This window comes from Mustela putorius, unplaced genomic scaffold, assembly GCF_011764305.1.
Source record: "Mustela putorius furo isolate JIRA1106 unplaced genomic scaffold, ASM1176430v1.1 tig00000738_pilon_pilon_pilon, whole genome shotgun sequence".
Classification (NCBI taxonomy): domain Eukaryota; kingdom Metazoa; phylum Chordata; class Mammalia; order Carnivora; family Mustelidae; genus Mustela; species Mustela putorius.
Window position 1 is genome coordinate 11,904,062 of NW_025421463.1, and position 10,988 is coordinate 11,915,049.

Genomic DNA, 10,988 nt, shown 5'->3' on the forward strand with positions numbered 1-10,988 from the left:
TGGCAAACAGCTTAGTGAAAGCCTTTAAAAGATTCATATTCCTTGGCCCACTAATTTCACTCAAGAATTTATTCTAAGGAAATAATTAGAAATGCAAACAATGATTGGCATACAGGGATATTGTTATAAGTACCTTTTCTGAAATCTGTCCAGAGCAACCATTATGAACACTTACCTTTGTGGGAATTCCCCTTCTCCCATGGTTGAAATGTCATCTTTCCATCCATCCCACCCCTTGGCCACCACTGTCTAGAGGAAGCAGGACTGGGCACCTGACCCAGCCTGGACCAGTGATAATTCACACCCCCTTGACCAATCACTGTTTATTTGTCCAGGGACGGCTAGTTATTTTTCAAGTTGGGTTTCCCTTGCACCTGAAGTAGTGCAGATGTTTAGTTATAAGAGCAGAAGTTGGAGACACGAAATGTGTTCTAATGCAGGACTGATTAGATAAACTATGGTACACCCATAAATGAAATACACATGACTTAATAAATGGAATGTATTATGATTGTTACCATCAGCATTCAAACATGTTGTGTCATATCTTCTATTTAAAAGGATATCCTCCTTTGACCCACTGTGTCCTCCTCCATCCCACATCCCACCTCTCTCCTTCCTTTTCTGCAAAACTACTAGAAGAGTTTACCTAAATTCCCTATCAGCAGTCTCTTTTCCCGTTCTTTCTGAAATTCTCTCTAATCAGGCTCTGCTCCACCAGAATTGCTCTTGTTGGTCACCAGTGACTTTCCGTTGGCAAGTCCATTGACCGATGTTCGTTCCTCATCTTTCTAGACCTTATCAGCAGCGTTGATAGAGTTGATGGCTTAGATCTTGAACTTCTTGCTGCTATTTCTTGTTCTCCTACCTCCCTGTTCACTGTCTCTTAGTCTTCTTTTGTCCCACTTCTGGACATTGTAGTGTTCAGAACTCAGTCCTTAGGACTCTACACTTTTCTTTTCATACTCCTTTGGGGACTTCATCCTGCCATGACTTTAAGTGCCTTGTATGCACTCTGTATGTACTATGAAGACTTGCAAGTTATAGCTCCAGCTTGAGTTTCTGTCCTAAATTCCAGACTCCGATATCAAACCGCTTACTCTACTTCTGAACTTAGATATCTAACAGGCATCACAAACTTGTCCAAAACTGATACCGTAATTTACTCTTTCCTCCAAGATCCATCTCTGAAATTTGCTCCTCCAATCTAAGTGAATGAGCACTGCCATTCACCTCATTGGCCAGGCCCTTCTATTCATAGGGGCTATTCCTGGACAGTAGAATCACAAATGATTTTGCTTGTTTGTTTGTTTTTCTTTGCACTGTTGAAGGAGCAGCATTGACCAGAAGAAGAATCAACCACATTAGAGAAGAGAACGGATTCAGAAATGAAGAGTAGATAAGGAATCTGTGAATTTAAGGCAATGGGTACAATATGTTAAAAAAAAAAAAAAGTGGAAAATCAGGTAAAACTGAAAACTGCAGAATGTTCGCATTCTATGACCAAGAAAACGAGGTAGCAGCTGGAGTTTGACCAAATGGAGCAACGAGTTTGCGTGAGACTGATAATCGCAGGACTTAGCTTTACCACATGTACATGACCAGACCAGAATATTTGGTCTGGGTTCTAGGCTAGGTTAGACTCAGTTCAAAATTCCTTCTCCTCAGCATTATTCCTGAAAAAGCATAAAGAGTATGAATAGGACAAGGCTGCAGGACCATGGACTTGGCCCCCATTCTTTCTTATCTCAGAGAGGTGCACCTAGACTCAGCCCACATGGATGCGTTATCTGCCAGATCAGAGGAGTACAGAGTCACCAGCTTGACGTTTCCTCCACCCTCAGCTGGGACAGGTTAGAAACAATGAATATTACCACAGAAGGCCAAAACTCTGCCTCTCAGCCTGTCAGGTCATTTAAGCCAATGGCTCTGGTTCCAAAACTTGAAATTCTGCACTGGCCTAATCTTGCATTCCTGCACTTGTATTTCAAGGCCAGGGGTTTATTTTTTCTGTCTGCCCAGAGGCTTTCTGTGTGCAAGACTCACCCTGGAAATCTGTATGAGTCAGGGCTCTCTAGAGAAACAGAACCCATAGGATGATTCTACACATATAAAGATTTCTTTAAAGAGTTGGCTGACATGATTATGGGGACTTAGCAAATCCAAAATCTGATGGGATGGGCCAGCAGGCTGGGAACTAGGAAATAGCTGCACTTGAGACTGAAGACTATCTGCTGGCAGAATTTCCTCTTGCTGGGGATGGGCAGTTTTGTTTTATTACGGCCTTCAACTGATTAGATGAGGCCCACTTATGTTATGAAGAGTAATCTGCTTTACTCAAAGTCCACTAATTTAAATACTAATCTGATTCGAAAAACAGTTTCACAGAAACATCCAGAATAACATTTGAGCAAATATCTGAGAATCATGGCACATAAAATTAGCCATCACAGTAGCCAGACTTAGTCGGTTAAGCACCCCACTCTTGATTTTGGCTCAGGTCATGATCTCAGGGTCATGAGATTGAGGTCCATGTATGGCTCTGCACTCAGGGGAGGTCGACAGGAGATTTCCTCTCCCTCTCTTTCTGCCCCTTCCCCTACTCCCTCTTAAAAATAAAATATTAAAAAAAAAAAAAAAGCCATGTGACCTAACTAGATCTACCATGGAGGAAGTCAGAGAGGGGGTTTGGGAAAGGTTTGTGTACTGGAGGGAACACATATGAGTTATGTGTAAATGGCTTAAACTGAGCCTGTGCAGTTAGAGCTTCTGGGTTCCAAATGACGTTCTCTTTTTTTCCTATTAACTTCAGATGGAGTCATGTGGTTGTGTATCAGTGATGTTTTGCCAGCCCCACCCATTGGCATCACTGCCTGGAAGGAATCTTCGAACAGACTGTCAGGAGCTCATTAACCTATTGAGCTGGGACCACAATTGTAGCTGTCTGATGGTTAGATGCTGTGTACCCCAGGAAGCCTGAGCATACCTGAATACAATCATGGGAGAACAAGAAAATATGTACTTTTTTATTTTAGAAATTTCCTGTAAAAATATTAAAATAAATTGTATATAATGAAACAAAAATAACAAATATTAAAAATATGCTTGTTGAAGGAAAGTAAGGCCAGCAGAGGACAGGGGTCAGGAAACGAGAGAGCACAAATAGGGAACCAGGAAACTCACAAGAACACATTTTACCTCTGAGAAGCTCTTTCTCCTGTACCCCACCCAAGTCACTGGTTGGACCTGGTACCTTTGTTGTTGATTCCCGTCATTACTCTAACCTTGAATGCTGGATTCTGATGTCACCTGCTATTTGGTTCTTATGGTCCAATTTTCTGAACTTGAGCTATGAGATTGAATGTGATTAAAATCATAATAAATGTTTATGGGAAGAGTTCTGAGCCTTTTCCCTAACATTTGACTGAGGTTGCCTTTGTAATATTGATTTTTATAAGTTATTTTGCCATTTCTTATTTATAAAATCATAAATTACAAGGCTGGCAGAAATCTTAGGGTTGATTAAGTTCAACTCCCTGAGGGTTAGGAAACTGAAGTCCAGGGAGGAAACTGAGCAAATGACTTGCTCAAGACCAGCATCTCCCTAAGATGAACCCAGGCTCCAGCTCACCTGTGTCCTAGCACTCTCCCTAGAATAGCACAGGGAGAAAGGGCACGCTGTATTACAGGCAAGAAGCAGAATCCCTTCCTCCAACAGAGGCACAGGACTCCTTCCATATATTGCACATTACTCTGGGAATTAATAGCTCAATTTGGTATTAAACGAAATGGCTCACGTGGCTGATCTGGCCCAAGTGAAGGATCAGCAAAACGGGACCTGAGCTTCTCTGTATGATAATTAGGAGCAGTCCCTGAAGGAGTAAGACAAACACACTAAACGCCTTCCTGCAAAGCCAATTTTGGGCAATGGTCTGATTGCTGGATAAATCACACCAGGAAATTGAAATGAGTGGTGAGGATGGTACATTATAGGGTAGCAAACAGTTCTCTATACCTTAGAGAAATTACTCTATCAGAAGTGGAGAGGCACTGTGCAGTATGTCCAGGGAAATAAGGAGAGACAAGGAAGAAGAAAAGAGCGTATATGAGATACATAAATCAAAAGGATAAATTGATGTTAGAGGTGGTATGGAATTAAAAGGAAATAAGAAACAGATAGCTAAAGAGAGGGCTGAAAGGGGACAGAGAGTGGCAGGGGAAACAGAAACCCAAAAGTGCACTTACCTCTCAACAGTTCATGAACTTGATGATTTATTCTTTTTTTTTTTTCAATCAGTGCCAGCTTAGACCGACATGACCACAAAATACAGAATTCCAGCCCTCTCTCTTTGCCAGCCTATACACAGAGAACACAAATCAGCACCATGCTAAGTGAGGCAGGAATGGGAGATCACATTTATTTATTCTGCATTCCCTGTCAATCTTATTCCAGCTTATTTACTGAGCATCTCATATATACCACAACCTGTACTAAGGCACCCTATTGCATAGGTAGGTGTGGTCCCCGTGCTCACTGGGCCAGCACTCTAACAGGGGGAAAGGGGATGTACCATAAATGCACATCAAAGTGATTTAGGGGATTAGTCACCCTATGCCTTGGGTTTCAAGACGTTATTCTGCTACCTATCACAGAAAATCTGAATAATAGCGGCTTAAAGGAACAGAAGTGGATTTTTCACACACAACAAGAAATACGAGTAAATAGAGATTTATTTTTTCATGCAGAGAAATACAAATATAAGATCCAGGGAAGGTGCAACAGCTCATGGGTGACACCAGAACCCAGACTGAGCCTATAAATCTAGACAGAGAGTATGGTACAATCGTGAAGTACAGGGAAGTTAGCAGGAGGCTTATTATTTACCAGCTCCTGTTAACTTGTAGTATTAAATCTCGTCTCTAAAACTGTGGGAAAGTTATTTAACATCTCTCCAGTTCTCTGGTCTTCTTGTCTATAAAGTGGCCATGAAAGTATTAGACAACCCCCACCACCATAAATATAGTCAACTGTTCTTAGATAAAGAACCAAAGGTGATACAATGGAGCAAAATAGCCTTTTCAACAAATAGGGCTGGACCAACTAGACATCCACTTGCAAAACAGTGACTCTAGAGACAGACCTTACATTCTTCATTAAAATAAACTCAAAATGGATCACCAGTCTGAATATAAAATGCAAAACGATAAAGCTCCTGGGAGATAGCATAGGAGAAAACCTACATGACCTTGGGTTTGCTGATGCCTTTGTAGATACAACACCAAAGACACAATTCACCAAAGAAATAATTGATAAGCTAGACTTCATTAAAATTAAAAACTTCTGTTCCGCAAAGAATAATATCAAGAGAATGAGAAGACAAACCACACACTGGAGAAAATACCTTCAAAAGACACATCTGATAAAGAACTGTTATCCAAAACATACAAAGAACTCAAAACTCAACAGTTAGACCACAAACAACCTGATTAAAGAACAGGCTAAAGCCTTACCAGACATGTCACCATTTTTGAGGATATATGGAAAGATGCTCCATTAGGGAAATGCAAACTAGAACAATAATGAAATGCTTCTAACTCCCATTAGAATAGCCAGAATTGGGGGTGTCTGGGTGGCTCAGTGGGTTAAGATGCTGCCTTCGGCTCCCTTTGGCTCAGGTCATGACCCAAGGTCCTGGGATCGAGTTCCGCATCGGGAATCTCTGCTCAGCAGGGAGCCTGCTTTCCCCCCCCTCTCTCTCTGCCTGCCTCTCTGCCTACTTGTAATCTCTGTCTATAATAAATAAATAAAATCTTAAAAAAAAAAAAAAAGAATAGCCAGAATTGCAGTGCCTGAGTGACTTAATTGGTTAAGGGTCTGCCCTCAGCTCAGGCCCTAATCTCAGGGTCCTGGGATCAAGCCCCAAGGTGGGCTCCTTGCTCAACAAGGAATATGTTTCTTCCTCTCCCTCTGCCCATCCTCACCCCACCCATACTCTCTCAGTTTCTGTCTCAAATAAGCAAATAAAATCTTTTTTTTTTTAAATGAAAAAAACAATGGCCAGAATCCAGAACACTGACAACACCAAATGCTGATGAAGATATGGAGCTGTAAGAACTCTCCTTCATGGCTGGTGGGAATGCAGAATGGCACGGACATTTTGGAAGACAGTTTGGAGATTTCTTATGAAGGTAAACACATCCTTACCATCCGATCCAACAATCAAGCTCCTTGGTATCTGCCCAAAGGAGCTGAAGACTTATGTTCATACAAAACCTTCACACAGAGATTTTAGAGCCAGGTGTTTGTTCATATTTGCCAAAACTTGGAAGCATCCAAGATGTCCTTCAGTAAGTGAATGGATGAAAAGTCTGTGGGACATTCGAACAAGGGGATGTTATTTAGTACTAAAAAGAAATGAACTCTGAAGCCATGCAAAGACATGGAGGGATCTTGGGGGCATATTACTAAGTGAAAGAAACCAATCTGGGGAGGCTACATGCTGTATGATTTCGACTATATGACATTCTGGAAGAGGAGAAACTATGGAAGAAGTAAAAAGATCAGTGGTTTCCAGGGGCTAGGGGGAGAGATGAACAGACAGAGCACAGAGGATTTTTAGGGCAGTGACACTACTCTGTATGACATTATAATAATGGATACATGTCACTAGACCTTTGACTAAATTCATAAAATGTACAACACCAAGAGTGAACCCTAAAGTATACTAGGGATTTGGGTAATTATGATGTGTCCGTGTAGGTCCATCAGTTGTAACAAATGTGCCACTCAGGTGGGGAGTGGGAAAGGGGAGAAGCTGTGCATGTGTGGGGTAGGAGATGGATGGGAAATCTCTGTACCTTCCCCCTCAATTTTGGTATGAACCTAAAACTGCTGTAAAACAAATGTCATTTTCATCATCATCATCATCATCATCATCATCCCCACCTCCCAGGCCTATTGAAGGGATTAACAATTTAACATATGCAAACCATGAGAACAGTGCGCTAGGCAACATGTGTTGTTACAGTTGTTAATATTAACATCCTGACAGGCTTAACAAGTTGGATTTTGTCCTTATGTTTGGCCCCTTATGGTCTCAAGAATTGGAAGGGGAGGTGAACCATGAGAAACTAAGGACTCTGAAAAACAATTTGAGGGTTTTGAAGGGGTTGGGAGTGGGAGGTTGGGGGAACCAGGTGGTGGGTATTGGAGAGGGCTCAGATTGCATGGAGCACTGGTGTGGTGCAAAAACAATGAATACGTTATGCTGAAAATAAATTTTAAAAAAAAGAAAAGAAAAAGAAAGCTGCCACATCCTTAAGCATCATATAGCATTCTGGACAGGAAGAAGGGGAAAGAAATGAAAATGGTATGCCAGCTAAACCTATTTCTTTTTCTTTTTCTTGGTTTTTTTTTAATTCAAGTTTAAGTAGCCAACTTATTGTACATCATTAGTTCCATGTAATGTTCAATAATTTATCAGTTGCGTATAACACCCAGTGCTCAACACATCATGTGCATAAATCTGTTTTGTTTTGTTTTTAAAGATTATTGGGATGCCTGAGTGGCTCAGTTGGTTAAGCTGTTGCGTTTGGCTCAGGTCATGATCCTAGGGTCCTGGGATCGTGTCCCACATCGGGATCCTTGCTCAGTGGGGAGTCTGCTTCTCTCTCTGTCTCTGCCTGCCACTCTGTTTGTTTGTGCGCTCGCTCGCTCTCTCTCTCTCTCTGACAAATAAATATATTTTAAAATAAAGATTTTTATTTATTTATTTGAGAGAGGGAGACAGCAGAGTGAGAGAGAGAATATACAAGCTGGGGGACAGAAGGAGAGGGAGAAGCAGACTGCCCACTGAGCAGAGAGCCAGCTCTTGGGCTCCATCCGAGAACTCTGGGATCATGACCTGAGTCTCAGGCAGATGCTTAACTGACTGAGCCACCCAGGTGCCCTAAATCTGCTAAATTAAAAAAATCAAGAATACAGGGGGTGGGATGGATAGGGTGCCTGGGTGATGGACATTGGGAAGGGTAGGTGCTATGGTGAGTATTGTGAATTGTGTAAGACTGGTGAATCACAGACCTGTACCCCTACAACAAATAACATACTATATGTTAATTAAAAAAAAAAAAAGAGAATACAATAGCTTCTCTGACAGTTGGGCTCAGCAGACTTTGCTTTCATCTCATTGGACAGAACTGTGTCACATGTTCAAATCTGGCTAGAAGGTGGTGGAGAATAAGGTTGCCAACAGATTAAGGAGATCATGCATGGGGGTTGGGGACTGGAATATGGGCATAGGATCAGCCAACCAACCGTGTCTGCTATGGCTTCTGTCCAGAGACAGTAACTGCTAACATTGGACATATGTCCCTTTTTATGTGCACTTCCCCTTTTAATTGCATGGATCAAGCTGGTCGAACTGAATTGTCCATGCTTCTTATCCAGCTGTTATCTACTTGGATCTCATTTCCTCCACACAAAATAAGGCTTTCCAAGTGATGCCATTCCAGCCATTTCAACCAACCCGATTATTGACAAAATGCCCACTATGCATGTGGAGCTATGCCTTGAGCTGCATGAGGACCTGAAAATTTAGAAGTCATGCCTAATAGCACAGATCATATTATCTCTTTCCCGAGAGGTGCCCAGAACAAAAGAATACAAGAACACTGTGGAAAGAAATCTGGCCTTAAGAAATGTTTGTGTCTTGGGGCGCCTGGGGGCTCAGTCAGTTAAGCGTCTGCCTTTGGCTCAGGTCATGATCCCTGGGTCCTGGAATCAAGCCCCACATTGGGCTCCCAGCTCAGTGGGGAGTCTTCTTCTCCCTCTCCCTCTGCCTCTCTCCCCAGCTTATACTCTCTCTCTCAAATAAATAAATAAAATATATTTTTTTAATTTATTTATTTGACAGAGAGAGAGATCATAAGTAGGCAGAGAGGCAGGCAGAGGGGAGGGGGGAACAGGCTTCCTGCCAAGCAGAGAGCCCGATGTGGGACTCCATCCCAGGACCCTGAGATCATGACCTGAGCCAAAGGCAGAGGCTTAACCCACTGAGCCATCCAGGTGCCCAAATAAATAAAATCTTAAGAAAGAAACAAATGTTCATCTCTTTAACCCAGTAATCTCATTCTAAGATTATTCTAAATAAATAATTGGAAAGCCAGACAAAAATTACATGCAAAAAGATATTGACTATATGCTGTTTTTAAATGCCAAAAAAAGGTAGTGCGAGTGACTATTCAGCAGTCACAAAAATTATGCTTTTGAGGAACTTTTACTGTTATGAGAAACACTATGTTTTATGCTCTTATGTTTATATTTTTAATGCTATGAGAAACATACAGTGAGAAAATGCTTATCATGTATTATTCCATGGGGGGCGGTTTACCGATGTACATAGCTCACACAGTATAGCGATTAAGTGCGTAGACTCTGGAGTTAGACTAGTGCCAAGTTCCTTCTTTGCAATTTACTAGTTATTTATCTGTTTATTTGGGGGCACTTTACCTAACTTCTCTAGGCCTCTAAAGCCAATACAGAAAGGTAGAGGGAGGAAGGTAAAACAATTTAAGAGGAAAGATATGCCTTAGCAAGGCATCATAGAGCGAAAACTGTTGGGGGCCCAGAACAAGAAGGCTCTACAATGGGTCCAGAAGGCCATGCCAGCTGCTACTGACCCTTGGGACCATAGGATCCAGCAGACCCAATGGTGCTTGAGTGTCCGTGGAAGACAGAGATGCTGTTTGGAGCATTTGGCAGGTCCCTTTGGGTGAATTGCAGCAAAATCCTGCCATCTCCTTGGATAATTACTCTCCTTTAGAGAAACGGCTCATGGACTGCTACGTTAATAGAGATGGAACCCTTAACCACGGGCCATCAAGTTACCAGGAGACCTGAACTGCTCATCACGCACTTTGTTATTTGCCACACAAAGCCCCAGAGATGGGTATGTATGGCAGCTCTCCGTAATTGGACCTAGGCAGGCCCTGAAGACACAATTAAGTGACCTGAAGAGGTGGCCCAAATGCCCAAGTTCCCCCCTCAGGCTACACGATTTCTCTCTCTCCCAGCCTGCACCTGTGGTCTCCTGGGGAGTTCCCTATGATCGGTTGACAGAAGGCAAGACTCAGGCCTGGTTTACAGATGGTTTTGCACCATATATACAAATCCCCAGAAAGCGGACAGCCACAGCACCACAGTCCCCTTCTGAGAATGTCCCCAAAAGACAGGAAGGGAAGGGAAATCCTCTCAGTAGGCAGAGCTTAGTTGTTGACTTTGTTTAGAAGGAGGAGTGGCCAGACATGAGATTTTATACCAGTGCATGGGCTGTGGCCAATGATTTGGCTGAATGGTCAGAAACATGTAAGGAACATGATTGGTGACAAGGAAATTTGGGAAAAAGAGAAGTAGATTGACTTCTCTAAATGAGCAAAAACAATGAAGATATTTATGTCCCATGTAAATGCTCACCAAAAGGTGACCTTGGCCGAGGATGATTTTAAAAATCAAGTGCATAAGGTGACACATGTTGGATACCAGCCAACCTCTTTCCCCAGCCACCCCTGTCATCATCAACAGCTCCTGAATAAAGTGTCCATGGTGGCAAGGATGGAGGCTAGGCATGGGCTCAGCAACGTGGGTTTGCAATCGGTGAGGCCAACCTGAACAATAGCCACTGCTGAGTGCCACTCGCAAAGACCCATCCCGAGTCCTTAACACAACACCATTTCCTGGGGTGATCAGTCATCTACCTGGTAGTAGGTTGATTTCATTGGACACCTTCCATCATGGAAGGGGCAGGATTTTGTTCTTACCGGAATGGATACACACTCTGAATACAGATTTGACTTCCCTGCACATAATGCTTTAGGCAAAACTACCATCCACAGACTTACAGAATTATTTATGTACTACCATGGAATCACTTCACAACAAAAGAAGAGGGGAAATGGATCCATGCTCATGGAATTCATTGGATTTGTCATGT